This window comes from Salvelinus namaycush, chromosome 6 (assembly GCF_016432855.1).
Source record: "Salvelinus namaycush isolate Seneca chromosome 6, SaNama_1.0, whole genome shotgun sequence".
NCBI classification, from domain to species: Eukaryota; Metazoa; Chordata; class Actinopteri; order Salmoniformes; family Salmonidae; genus Salvelinus; species Salvelinus namaycush.
Genome location: NC_052312.1, coordinates 16,628,634 through 16,643,702, shown reverse-complemented (window position 1 = coordinate 16,643,702; position 15,069 = coordinate 16,628,634). Strand labels below are relative to the sequence as shown.

At 42.5% G+C, this 15,069-nt stretch overlaps 1 long non-coding RNA gene across 1 annotated transcript; it reads right to left on the bottom strand.

The window, feature by feature from the left end:
- Window positions 1–552: 552 nt before the first annotated feature.
- LOC120049694 lies at window positions 553–12,488 on the bottom strand. The gene is made up of 3 exons (XR_005477132.1): window positions 12,436–12,488; window positions 10,356–10,427; window positions 553–706 (listed from the first exon to the last, which is right to left on the bottom strand). It is a non-coding gene; the product is annotated as an uncharacterized LOC120049694 (long non-coding RNA).
- Window positions 12,489–15,069: the final 2,581 nt, after the last annotated feature.

Sequence of the window (15,069 nt, the reverse complement as noted above, 5' to 3'; positions counted from 1 at the left end):
TAGGCAGTGAATTATTTGCAAAAAGACAAGCTGGGTCTGCCGCTATGCCTTTAACACATCTACAATGTATCTACACCTACAATGTATCTACAATGTGGACTAAAACTTAAAGACTGGGTTAGGGAGTCGAAACAAGAGACGGGATGAGGTTAAGTCTGTTTACTTTATTGCGTCATGTTTATAACCCCTGTAAGGGTTAGAATGATGGCTACCCTAAACATCATTCTTAAAGGGATAGTTCACCCAAATTACAAAAACAAAACCAAAGCATGGATTGCTGTGATATGTAATTTTGTTATTTGGGTGAACCCTTTAACCCATATCCATATCCACAGTTTGGATAAAACAGCCCAGTTGACATTTAAATTGACTCGCCACGTCCAACAACCCAAGTTTAGGTTTCCTGACATTAAACCAGAAAATCAAGATCTATATCTTATATTGTTCATCAAAGTTACTTAACTGACCCTGAGTGATCCTGCTTTGTGAACTTAGTGATCCTATTTCCCAACCCCCAAGAGAGACCTGGTCTTACCCACCTGGTCTTTGAGGAGCTGGACAGACTTCTGCAGGGCCAGAATCTGGTGGAACAGGGGGCTCTGGAGCACCGACTTGAGCAGGCTTAGCTTCTCCTCGGTGGGGACCTCCCCCCGCTCCTTCAGCTTGGCCTGGAGCCGCTCCACTGCCTGCAAGGCACGCTGGGTATCTGAAAAGCATCGCATAGTTCAGTGACAGCATGGGGCGGGAGCCATGTGGAGAAAAGGGGAAGAGAGAGGCGGCAGGGGGATAGCTATCAGTATGAACAGGCAGGCTGATCACAAGTGTTTTGAAATTGTTCATAAGTTGAGTATAGTTAGATAGGAGGTTGACATGCCCCCTTCAGCTACTCTAAAACATTCTGTGAGTTTAATCCAAGTGTTCCTAATTTGTTGTCAGTGTTTATTCAGGTTTTATTGCTGAGAATGTGAAGTCCATGGCAGACTTCTAACGTTTTCATCTTTATCTGAATAGGTCTATCGGACAATTTTCTTGGGCCACTATAACTATAACTATTTTGCCAATTGGATTGGTCCCCTCTACCACACGGAACTCCACTAATCTACCGACGGAAACGCACAAGGTGGCTAAAAACAGACCTCCATCTTCTGCCAGCTTGCTACCCATGGCCCGGCTAGCTGTCTGAATCGCCGTGACCCCAACCAACCTCACTACTCACTGGACCCTTATGATCACTCGGCTAAGCATGCCTCTCCTTAATGTCAATATGCCTTGTCCATTGCTGTTCTGGTTAGTGTTTATTGGCTTATTTCACTGTAGAGCCTCTAGCACTGCTCATTATACCTTATCCGACCTTTCAGTTCCACCACCCACACATGCGATGACATCACCTGGTTTCAATGATGTTCTAGAGACAATATTCCTCTCATCATCACTCAATGCCTAGGTTTACCTCCACTGTATTCACATCCTACCATACTTTTCTCTGTACATTATACCTTGAAGCTATTTTATCGCCACCAGAAACCTGCTCCTTTTACTCTCTGTTCCGGACGTCCTAGACGACCAATTCTCATAGCTTTTAGCCGTACCCTTATCCTACTCCTCCTCTGGTGATGTAGAGGTGAATCCAGGCCCTGCAGTGCCGAGCTCCACTCCTATTCCCCAGGCGCTCTCTTTTGATGACTTCTGTAACCGTAATAGCCTTGGTTTCATGCATGTTAACATTAGAAGCCTCCTCCCTAAGTTTGTTTTATTCACTGCTTTAGCACACTCTGCCAACCCGGATGTCCTAGCCGTGTCTGAATCCTGTCTTAGGAAGACCACCAAAAACTCTGAAATCTCAATCCCGAACGACAACATTTTCAGACAAGATAGAACGGCCAAAGGGGGCGGTGTTGCAATCTACTGCAGAGAAAGCCTGTAGATTTCTGTCCTACTATCCAGGTCTGTACCCAAGCAATTTGAACTTCTACTTTTAAAAATCCACCTCTCTAAAAACAAGTCTCTCACCGTTTCCGCCTGCTATAGACCACCCTCTGCTCCCAGCTGTGCTCTGGACACCAAATGTGAACTGATTGCCCCCCATCTATCTTCAGAGCTCGTGCTGCTAGGTGACCTAAACTGGGACATGCTTAACACCCCAGGCATCCTACAATCTATTTCGATGCCCTCAATCTCACACAAATTATCAATGAACCTACCAGGTGCCACCCCAAAGCCGTAAACACGGGCACACTCATAGATATCATCCTAACCAACTTGCCCTCTAAATACACCTCTGCTGTTTTCAACCAAGATCTCAGCAACCACTGCCTCATTGCCTGCATCCGTAATGGGTCAGCGGTCAAACGACCTCCACGCATCACTGTCAAACGCTCCCTGAAACACTTCAGCGAGCAGGCCTTTCTAATCGACCTGGCCCGGGTATCCTGGAAGGATTTTGACCTCATCCCATCAGTAGAGGATGCCTGGTTATTTTTTTTAAATGCCAGCCTCACCATCTTAAATAAGCATGCCCCATTCAAGAAATGTAGAACCAGGAACAGATATAGCCCTTGGTTCTCTCCAGACCTGACTGCCCTTAACCAACACAAAAACATCCTGTGGCGTTCTGCATTAGCATCGAACAGCCCCCATGATACAGTGGGGCAAAAAAGTATTTAGTCAGCCACCAATTGTGCAAGTTCTCCCACTTAAAAAGATGAGAGAGGCCTGTAATTTTCATCATAGGTACACTTCAACTATGACAGACTAAATGAGAAAAAAAATTCCAGAAAATCACATTGTAGGATTTTTTATGAATTTATTTGCAAATTATGGTGGAAAATAAGTATTTGGTCACCTACAAACAAGCAAGATTTCTGGCTCTCACAGACCTGTAACTTCTTCTTTAAGAGGCTCCTCTGTCCTCCACTCGTTACCTGTATTAATGGCACCTGTTTGAACTTGTTATCAGTATAAAAGACACCTGTCCACAACCTCAAACAGTCACACTCCAAACTCCACTATGGCCAAGACCAAAGAGCTGTCAAAGGACACCAGAAACAAAATTGTAGACCTGCACCAGGCTGGGAAGACTGAATCTGCAATAGGTAAGCAGCTTGGTTTGAAGAAATCAACTGTGGGAGCAATTATTAGGAAATGGAAGACATACAAGACCACTGATAATCTCCCTCGATCTGGGGCTCCACGCAAGATCTCACCCCGTGGGGTCAAAATGATCACAAGAACGGTGAGCAAAAATCCCAGAACCACACGGGGGGACCTAGTGAATGACCTGCAGAGAGCTGGGACCAAAGTAACAAAGCCTACCATCAGTAACACACTACGCCGCCAGGGACTCAAATCCTGCAGTGCCAGACGTGTCCCCCTGCTTAAGCCAGTACATGTCCAGGCCCGTCTGAAGTTTGCTAGAGAGCATTTGGATGATCCAGAAGAAGATTGGGAGAATGTAATATGGTCAGATGAAACCAAAATATAACTTTTTGGTAAAAACTCAACTCGTCGTGTTTGGAGGACAAAGAATGCTGAGTTGCATCCAAAGAACACCATACCTACTGTGAAGCATGGGGGTGGAAACATCATGCTTTGGGGCTGTTTTTCTGCAAAGGAACCAGGACGACTGATCCGTGTAAAGGAAAGAATGAATGGGGCCATGTATCGTGAGATTTTGAGTGAAACCCTCCTTCCATCAGCAAGGGCATTGAAGATGAAACGTGGCTGGGTCTTTCAGCATGACAATGATCCCAAACACACCGCCCGGGCAACGAAGGAGTGGCTTCGTAAGAAGCATTTCAAGGTCCTGGAGTGGCCTAGCCAGTCTCCAGATCTCAACCCCATAGAAAATCTTTGGAGGGAGTTGAAAGTCCGTGTTGCCCAGCAACAGCCCCAAAACATCACTGCTCTAGAGGAGATTTGCATGTAGGAATGGGCCAAAATACCAGCAACAGTGTGTGAAAACCTTACAGAAAACGTTTGACCTCTGTCATTGCCAACAAAGGGTATATAACAAAGTATTGAGATAAACTTTTGTTATTGACCAAATACTTATTTTCCACCATAATTTGCAAATAAATTCATTAAAAATCCTACAATGTGATTTTCTGGAATCTTTTTTCTCTTTTTGTCTGTCATAGTTGAAGTGTACCTATGATGAAAATTACAGGCCTCTCTCATCTTTTTAAGTGGGAGAACTTGCACAATTGGTGGCTGACTAAATACTTTTTTGCCCCACTGTATGTAACTTTTCATGGAAGTTAGAAACCAATATACACAGGCAGTTAGAAAAGCCAAGGCTGGCTTTTTCAAGCAGAAATTTGCTTCCTGCAACACAAACTCAAAAAAGTTCTGGGACACTGTAAAGTCCATGGAGAATAAGAGCACCTCCTCCCAGCTGTCCACTGCACTGAGGATAGGAAACTCTGTCACCACCAATAAATCCACTATAATTGAGAATTTCAAAAAGCATTTTTCTACGGCTGGCCATGCTTTCCACCTGGCTACCCCTACCCCGGTCAACAGCACTGCACCCCCCACAGCAACTCGCCCAAGCCTTCCCCATTTCTCCTTCTCCCAAATCCAGTCAGCTGATGTTCTGAAAGAGCTGCAAAATCTGGACCCCTACAAATCAGCTGAGCTAGACAATCTGGACCCTTTCTTTCTAAAATGATCTGCCGAAATTGTTGCAACCCCTATTACTAGCCTGTTCAACCTCTCGTGTCGTCTGAGATTCCCAAAGATTGGAAAGCAGCTGAGGTCATCCCCCTCTTCAAAGGGGGGGACACTCTTGACCCAAACTGCTACAGACCTATATCTATCCTACCCTGCCTTTCTAAGGTCTTCGAAAGCCAAGTCAACAAACAGATTACCGACCATTTCGAATCCCACCGCACCTTCTCCGCTATGCAATCTGGTTTCAGAGCTGGTCATGGGTGCACCTCAGCCACGCTCAAGGTCCTAAACGATATCTTAACCGCCATCGATAAGAAACAATACTGTGCAGCCGTATTCATTGACCTGGCCAAGGCTTTCGACTCTGTCAATCACCACATCCTCATTGGCAGACTCAATAGCCTTGGTTTTTCAAATGATTGCCTCGCCTGGTTCACCAACTACTTCTCAGACAGAGTTCAGTGTGTCAAATCAGAGGGCCTGTTGTCCGGGCCTCTGGCAGTCTCTATGGGGGTGCCACAGGGTTCAATTCTTGGGCCGACTCTCTTCTCTGTATACATCAATGATGTCACTCTTGCTGCTGGTGAGTCTCTGATCCACCTCTACGCAGACGACACCATTCTGTATACTTCTGGCCCTTCTTTGGACACTGTGTTAACTTCTTATGGCTGCAGGGGCAGTATTGAGTAGCTTGGATGGAAGGTGCACAGAGGTGCCCATATTAAACTGCCTGCTCCTCAGTCCCAGTTGCTAATATATGCATATTATTATTCGTATTGGATAGAAAACACTCTGAAGTTTCTAAACCTGTTTGAATTATGTCTGTGAGTATAACAGAACTCATATGGCAGGCAAAAACCTGAGAAGTTCTACTTCCTGTTTGAATTTTTTTCAACCAAGCTCTCAATGAAATTACAGCGAGATATGGATGAGTTTTCACTTCCTACGGCTTCCACTATATGTCAACAGTCAATAGAACTTTGTCTGATGACTCTAATGTGAAGGGGGGCCGAAGGAGACAGGAATGAGTAATCACTGCCACGAGCTGAGCATGCTTTCACCATGCGCCTTCACATGAGGAGGACCTCCGTTCCACCGCTCTTCTGAAGTCAATCTAATTCGCCGGTTGGAACGTTATTCAAGATGTATGTTAACAACATTCTAAAGATTGATTCAGTACATCGTTTGACATGTTTCTACTGACTGTTACGGAACTTTTGGACATTTCGTCACGTTATAGTGGAGGCGCTTTGTGACTTTGGAATTGTTTACCAAAGGCGCTAACCAAAGTAGCTAATTGGACATAAATAACAGACATTATCGAACAAAACAAGCATTTATTGTGGACCTGGGATTCCTAGGACTGCATTCTGATGAAGTTCATCAAAGGTAAGGAAACATTTATCATGTATTTTCTGGGTTCTGTTGACCCCAACATGGAGGCTAATTTGGCTATTGTTCTGAGCTCCGTCTCAGATTATTGCATGATTTGCTTTTTCCGTAAAGTTTTTTTGAAATCTGACACAGCGGTTGCATTAAGGAGAGGTATATCTATAATTCCACGTGTATAACTTGTATTATCATCTACATTTATGATGAGTATTTCTGTTGAAACGATGTGGCTATGCAAAATCACTTGATGTTTTTGGAACTAGTGAATGTAACGCGCCAATGTAAACTCAGATTTTTTGTTATAAATATGAACTTTATCAAACACAACATGCATGTATTGTGTAACATGAAGTCCTATGAGTGTCATCTGATGAAGATAATCAAAGGTTAGTGATTCATTTTATCTCTATTTCTGCTTTTTCTGACTGCTATCTTTCGCTGGAAAAATGGCTGTGCTTATTGTGGTTTTGTGGTGACCTAACATAATCATTTGTAGTGCTTTCGCTGAAAAGCATATTTGAAATCGGACACCTTGGTGGGATTAACAACAAGATTACCTTTAAAATTATATAAAACACATGTATGTTTGAGGAATTTTAATTATGAGATTTCTGTTGTTTGAATTTGGCGCCCTGCACGTTCACTGGCTGTTGTCATATCGATCCCGGTAGCGGGATGCAGCCATAAGAAGTTAACAACAATCCAGATGAGCTTCAATGCCATACAACTCTCCTTCCGTGGCCTCCAACTGCTCTTAAATACAAGTAAAACTAAATGCATTCTCTTCAACCGATCGCTGCCTGCACCTGCCCGCCCGTCCAGCATCACTACTCTGGACGGTTCTGACTTAGAATATGTGGACAACTACAAATACCTAGGTGTCTGGTTAGACTGTAAACTCTCCTTCCAAACTCACATCAAACATCTCCAATCCAAAGTTAAATATAGAATTGGCTTCCTATTTCGCATCAAAGCATCCTTCACTCATGCTGCCAAACATACTCTCGTCAAACTGACCATCCTACCGATCCTCGACTTCGGCGATGTCATTTACAAAATAGCCTCCAATACTCTACTCAATAAATTGGATGCAGTCTATCACAGTGCCATCCGTTTGTCACCAAAGCCCTGTATACTACCCACCACTGCGACCTGTACGCTCTCGTTGGCTGGCCCTCGCTTCATACTCGTCGCCAAACCCACTGGCTCCAGGTCATCTACAAGATCCTGCTAGGTAAAGTCCCCCTTATCTCAGCTCGCTGGTCACCATATCAGCACCCACATGTAGTACGCGCTCCAGCAGGTATATCTCTCTGGTCACCCCCAAAGCCAATTTCTCCTTTGGCCACCTCTCCTTCCAGTTCTCTGCTGCCAATGACTTGAACAAACTACAAAAATCTCTGAAACTGGAAACACTTATCTCCCTCACTAGCTTTCAGCACCAGCTGTCAGAGCAGCTCACAGATTACTGCACCTGTACATAGCCCATCAATAATTTAGCCCAAACAACTACCTCTTCCCCTACTGTATTTATTTATTTATTTTGCCCCCCATTATTTCTATTTCTACTTTGCACATTCTTCCACTGCAAATCTACCATTCCAGGTGTTTTACTTGCTATATTGTATTTACCTCGCCACCATGGCCTTTTTTTGCCTTTACCTCCCTTATCTCACCTCATTTGCTCACATTGTATATAGACTTATTTTTCTACTGTATTATTGACTGTATGTTTGTTTTACTCCATGTGTAACTCTGTGTTGTTGTATGTGTCGAACTGCTTTGCTTTATCTTGGCCAGGTCGCAATTGTAAATGAGAACTTGTTCTCAACTTGCCTACCTGGTTAAATAAAGGTGAAATAAAATAAAAATGTCTATTACCGCATATTGGATGGCTATCATTCATATTCCAGCTCAATGTCACATCTATAGGTTTAGTCTACTACATGATACTCACATTTTCCATGTACCCATCATGAGGTTGCTACAACCTAGCCTATTAATGAAAGTTTACAACGTAGGCGCAAAGGTCAAGAGAACTTGTTCTCAACTTGCCTACCTGGTTAAATAAAGGTGAAATTTAAAATTTTAAAACTGAGTAACCCATGCTCCCGTTAACACACAGAACCAAACATGCTTGCTAATGTGAGAAGCACTATGTGAATGATTCATTGGGGAGAAAAGAGAGAGAGAGAGAGAGAGAGAGGAGAAAATAAATCACACGTCAACCATCCAAGGCTTAGCTAAGGTCGACCGCTGTTCAACAGTTTAGAATATGAGAATCATGTAGCTATGAGCTTTGCTTTATATCACCTTTACTCCACACACACAGATGCATACAAAGCTCTCCCTCGCCCTCCATTTGGCAAATCTGACCATAACTCTTATCTTCCTGATTCCTGCTTACAAGCAAAAACTCAAACAGGAAGTATCAGTGATGCGCTCAATATGGAAGTGGTCCGAGGAAGCTAATGCTAAGCTACAGAATTGTTTCACTAGCACAGACTGGAATATGTTCCGGGACTCATCCGATGGCATTGAGGTGTTTACCACATCAGTCGCCAGCTTCATTAATAAGTGCATCAACAACGTCGTCCCCACAGTGACCGTATGTACATATCCCAACCAGAAGACATGGATTACAGGCAACATCCGCACTGGCTGCATTAATGCTTGGTATGGCAACTACTTGACATCCGACCGCAAGGTGCTACAGAGGGTAGTACGTACAGCCCTGGATGGCAAGGCCTAGCTCCCTGCCATCCAGGACCTCTATACCAGGCGGTCTCAGAGGAAGGCCCTAAAAATTGTCAGACTCCAGCCACCCAAGTCATAGATTGTTCTCCCTGCTACTGCACAGCAAGCGGTACTGATGCACCAAGTCTGGAACCAACAGGACCCTGAACAGCTTCTACACCCAAGCCATAAGACTGTTAAATAGTTAGTTAAATAGTTAACCAAATAGCTACCTGGACAATCTTCATTGACCCTTTTTGTACTAACTTTTTTGACTCATCACATACGCTGCTGCTACTTTTTACTATATGTGACTTTATTCCTAGTTATATGTACATATCTACATCATCATACCCCTGCATGCTACCCCTTGTATATAGTCAAATTATCATTACTCATTATGTATCTATTATTGCTTTTATTATTACGTGTTTTACTTTTCTATTATTTCTTTATTTTCTTTCTCTCTGCCCTGTTGGGAAGGGCCTGTAAGTAAGCATTTCACTGTTAGTCCAAACTTGTTGGTTACGAAGCATGTGACAAATGAAAATGTACTGGATTTGAAATTCGATTTGATTTGCACCGGAAGAAAGAAAAAATTCAACAATGATTAACAATGATTCGCTGTTAGCTTTGGCTTGGCAGAGAGACTCAGACCCGGAATGGGCAACCAGAGAAAAAAGGCCTTCCACAGTTTGCTTGCTGGACTCTGCATAAGCTCCACAATCAAACAACTCAAGCCTACTCGCCTCTCTTGCTTCTCTTGCCTCCTCAGAGCAAGGATGGGTTTGACGTCCTCTGGTCCAGGAGGACGGGCCAATTTCAGAGGACCGCGGACTGTGACTAACACCTAATAGGGCGTGCACAAGTTCCAAAGCACTGTTCATTCTGAGAGCTAGCCTACAGATGTAGAACCTTAATTTGATCACTCTTTTGTTGCTCAGAATTTTTCTGCACCGCAGGAAATGCAGATGAGCTTCGCGACTAAAAACCCATACTAACACACGGTTATATTAACAATATTAGACTTTTCACATAGCCTACTTTTGTACAGCTAATAGCCTAACCACCGATCAAGCAACATTATGGACTAAACTTTATTTTGCTGTGACAATATAGGTCAAATTCAGATCCTACACATGTACCTCACTGAGCAGAGACAGTAAACAAACCAAAAATACGGGAGTCTCGACAGACACATTTCTCTGTTAACGGCTTGTACCTTTTGGAGTACTTTGTTTTAGTTTTCTTAGCTGAGTGTTTGAGCATTCATAACAAGGATTCTCCTCAGACTCTGAGTTTGTTAGTGACATAGGGGGATTTTACAATAACAGAGGCCAAGTCAGGATTCTTTCTGTTTGGATGGGAGATGGAGAGTTAGGGAGTAACATATTACCTAAATACATAATAACATCAATCAAATTCACTCTCTTCATCGAAACATTACAGTACCACCTCTCGCTCTTTTCATCTGGTGAGACCTTGCACATAACCGACAACATTATCAATCAACACATTTCTAACTTTGACATATCACAAATTGACTGATCTCTTACCCATTGTCTCAATCATGTCTTTTATTCCCGGTAGATGTGATAGCTGCCCATCAACCAGAGTGTAGTCAAGGCCTGCAAAATACCCATATCTGTGTTACACACCCTCCAAATGAATATGACATCAACATAAAACCATGACGAGTGCTGCTGCAATGCTACTTTTATCACTCATTGTCACATAAGCTACTTACTTATTCAACGTTTATATCCAAGTACACTCAGGACAGTGTTTTCATACTGACTGACAGTAGATCTTTAAAATATCTCAGCAGCCCAATCTGAATTTTCATACATTTAGATGACATTATATAAAGTACCCATTTTTACCTGGAGTATTTTTTTACTTCTTCAGAGGAGAGCTGCTACACTACTTACTTACTTACTGACTTTATTGTCCCCATGGGGAAATTTTGTTGCAGTGTCATGTACACGTTTAAAGTGGCGTTTAAATACCAAACCAAATTGACAATACAACTTTCATAACAGTTACATACCAATAAAACGAAGAAAAAAAAGAAAAAAAAAAGACTAGCCTGCTGGCCTTACTGAGTCGAGAGGAACATTAGCCCGAAGAGTTGATACACAACAATAAGCAGGGTCTTTAATAGGCATATGTAGTTTGTTGGGGACTTTGTATTTGTATTTGAACTAATGCTCTTATTCAGGGATTAACATCTGCCAATTGCCATTCCTGGGGCCTTAATTGACATTGGCGATGGCTTTGTGACATGTATGTCACCGTCAGGCATCTGTGTGGCCTTAGCAAAGCCATTTACTATACATATTAGGCCTATAACAGGCAGGTGTTCTGCTTCTGTGTTCAGTAGCCTAACCAATAGCCATATATCACTTCTCAGTTACTGTAAATCAAGTATTCATTAACACATTCAGGAATAAAATAATTGTGTTACCATACCAAGCACAGGAATGATAACGTTTAAAACTGAAAGATTAAGTGATGGAGATGAAGTCAATGTTCTGACAGATGTTTCATTTTATATTGGGACACTTTTTATACATCAAGATACTGTAATGTACAAATAATGTACAAATCCTGGAAGATGAATATTGCATATTCATGGACTACAGTACATCGTCTCACCAAATGCTCTGTAGTTGTAACCTAGTCATACCCACTCCAGCCATAGGACATAGCTAGATTTTTTCCCCTTTAATTGCATTCATCCATGATCAATAAGAAGCGGTATGAGGGATGATCTTAATTTTTTGTTTGCACCTTTTTTTCATTTGTTTAAATCCCATATTAGCCTAATAATTAACGTTAGGTGCAGGTGTATATGCTAAATAGCCTTTTCGAATGTCATCATCAGTAGGCTTCACAACAGGAAATGTCAATACCCTTTTTTACAGACAATAGCATTTTTTGTCTCCCAATATAAAAACTAATTTGAAACCAAAATGAAAACAACTTAAAGTTTCACAAAGGGCCTTTCACAAGGTTTGGACAAACAAATAGCATAGCCCTAGCCGAGACGCGCGAATGGATAACGGTTTCTCGATGTATGTTTTGCAAGCCAAAGCCCATATTCATAATCATAAACCCGCTATAGCATAGTTTTCGTTCTTCGCTCACTCAAGTATTATTTTTTCAAACTTAAATGTGTTTGTATACGTGTCTGTTAATGAATTTAAATTGTATTATTTTGAAGCTAGTCTCGGCTACTGAGAAGGCAAGGAATACAATCCGCTTTTCTCAACTCCTCCTTCTTCTCCATCTCTTCTTCGGGACACTGAATCAACAGGTTTCCGACGTTATCAGATAAAACAGAAAAGTTGGATAATGTTGTGACAACAAATGAAACCACCCAAAGTGCTTGAAACATTCTCACAAAACTATAAACGTATAATATCATAGGCTGTGTAAAATAATACAGATACCGTCGAAACATGTACTGAGCCAGCGGCTGAGAATGTAGCCTTTACAATAGCAACATGTTGCTCACAAATCCGAACTCGGAATTCAGTTTTACATTTGTATCCAAAACAATTAGCCTAGCCTATTAACTTTTATATAGTCAAATTAATTTAAATTCCTGTTTTAGGGACGAAGGAAACTTACATAGGCGTTGACCCTTGTCTGACGGCTGACATAGGACGTATATTGCCTGTCCCGTTGTCCTTCGGCTAACTGCGCATAGACAGAGTTTAAAGATGGGGCGTACTTGTAACTCGATCTTCTACATACATTTGCAGCAATAGCGGCACGGAGAGTTGAGCTTGAGACAGTCTATGGTAGAGATGGCCGAGGTTTATTGGGAGATCACAAGCGCCGCTTGGTGGATACTGTGACAACTAGGACTAAAGTGCAGCCTGCTGTACTAAAGGTAATCTCATGTATTGCACTCAGACTAGTTTATTTTACGCCTGCTACATTAGGTTACACGCAGAAAGACGTGATTGGGGATTTTTGGGGTATTGCAACAGGCATGTCTGCAATTGCGTGCACTCGGGCTCAGTTAGGGTTTGGCCGGGGTAGGCCGTCATTGCACATAATATTTTTTTCTTAACTGACTTGCCTAGGTAAATAAAATACATTTTAAAAATGCATAAATTTTGTAATGGATATATTGGGGGATATGCAATACAGTGTAACTTAACACAGGCTTTCACAATGTTTCAGGTAACACCAATGCTTCAAGAAATGGTCTGGCAGGAATGTTAAACCAGGGCCCCCACTCTTATCCATTTGTCAAAACATAGATAACAGCTCTTTATCTTTCTGTCTGTTCTTCACATTGTGAAGTGCTGATCTCCTCTGCTATTCTGATTACTGGCAAAGTAGGGGTCCTATAACCTATTCAACTTGGTGCAGAATAGTTTCCCAATAAACTTCAGTACATATGCCTATCAATAAAGACAAGAGCCCTTAAATTATAGACACTAATGATTGTATAGTAGTAAAACGTAATGTTTACCGTTGGTATTTACTATTATCTCAAATCATTCAACGTATAGCTGCATCTAGAGCCAATGCTGCATTTGCTAGTGCTCTTCCGGCACTATTGTCAATTCTCTCCGTCTCTTGCTCTCTCTCTCTCTCTCTCACACACACACACACACACACACACAAATTCCAATTTCAGGGACGTGCGACCAAAGTACAAATGACATGAATTGGCCAAGTGCAGATGAGCATGCAAATATAGGGGCATTATGTGATCGCAATGTGAAAAAACTAAAGCATTTATGCTCAGCAGACACCTTGGAAAGGACACGGCATGCTGTTTAGATCTTCTGTCTGTGTCCTGTCTGTGTCCTGTGCTTCATTTCAGACCCAGATGTGCCAAGCTTATAAAATGTTGATATGAGAGAGAGAGGGGTGTTACTCAAAGTTAAATGTATCAAATGCCGTGGGGACACAGTCCCTTTTTGCCTGTTAAATTTTGGTGTCCTTGTGGGAACATGAAGATTGTTCATTCATTCATCTATCGATTTGTTAATTCATTCATTTGTTAATTCATCCATCTATGTGGGTATTAATAAAACTTGAATTTGAACTAGAATCATGCATTCCCACTCATTGAAATGTAGGCTAGCAATATAATTAAACACTTGTATGTATGTTTTATGAATAGGGGAGGCATTTGTGTACTGTTGTTCCACTGATCAGGGCACCAGCTCAACTATGTAGATAGCGTGGTTGAATTTGAGGTGGTTACTTGCTTGAGACCTGAAAATATGTGTTAGCTCCCTGAGGTAATGCCTAGGCTTTAGCTCAGTGGGATAGCACTATCTTGTCGCAGTGCAGAATGTGCACACCTTGACATTGGTATCTACATCATTGGCATTGCCTAATGCAGCTTGGTTAATTTGTGTCTATATCATCATGGCACAAAATAGCCATTATTATTTCAGAAATCCTATCTAATTGCTGAGGAAATAACTGCCATTATCTCACATATTGGGCTAGAATAGGAACTGTCTCTTGTCAAATCTGCCAGTGTAACCGATGTGAAATGGCTAGCTAGGTAGCGGTGGTGCGCGTTAGCAGCCTTTCAGTCGGTGACGTCACTTGCTCTGAAACCTTGAAGTAGTGGTTCCCCTTGCTCTGCAAGGGCCGTGGCATTTGTGGAGCGATGGGTAACGATGTTTCGTGGGTGACTGTTGTTGATGTGTGCAGAGAGTCCCTGGTTCGCGCCCGGGTCGGGGCGAGGGGACGCCGTAAAAGTAAAACTGTTACATTGGTGCCGTGACCCGGATCACTGGTTGCTGCGGAAAAGGAGGAGGTCGAAAGGGGGGTGAATGTAACCAATGTGAAATGGCTAGCTAGGTAGCGGTGGTGCGCGCTAGCAGCCTTTCAGTCGGTGACGTCACTTGCTCTGAAACCTTGAAGTAGTGGTTCCCCTTGCTCTGCAAGGGCCGTGGATTTTGTGGAGCGATGGTTAACGATGCTTCGTGGGTGACTGTTGTTGATGTGTGCAGAGGGTCCCTGGTTTGTGCCCGGGTCGGGGCGAGGGGACGCCGTAAATGTAAAACTGTTACACCAGCTCATCCAATGATTCCCCACTTTCGTCTTGGCCTCCTATTGGTTGATACATTAAACGGTCTAGCAATCAGGAAATGCATGACTGAACAAGAACGTCCTGTTTTCAGAGCAAAATGGATTGGAAATGGGTTTTGTCTTCAGAGCTACTTAGCAAAAAAGTGTCCGACATTATCTCAATTCACACAGGATAAAGGTAAGACCCAGATG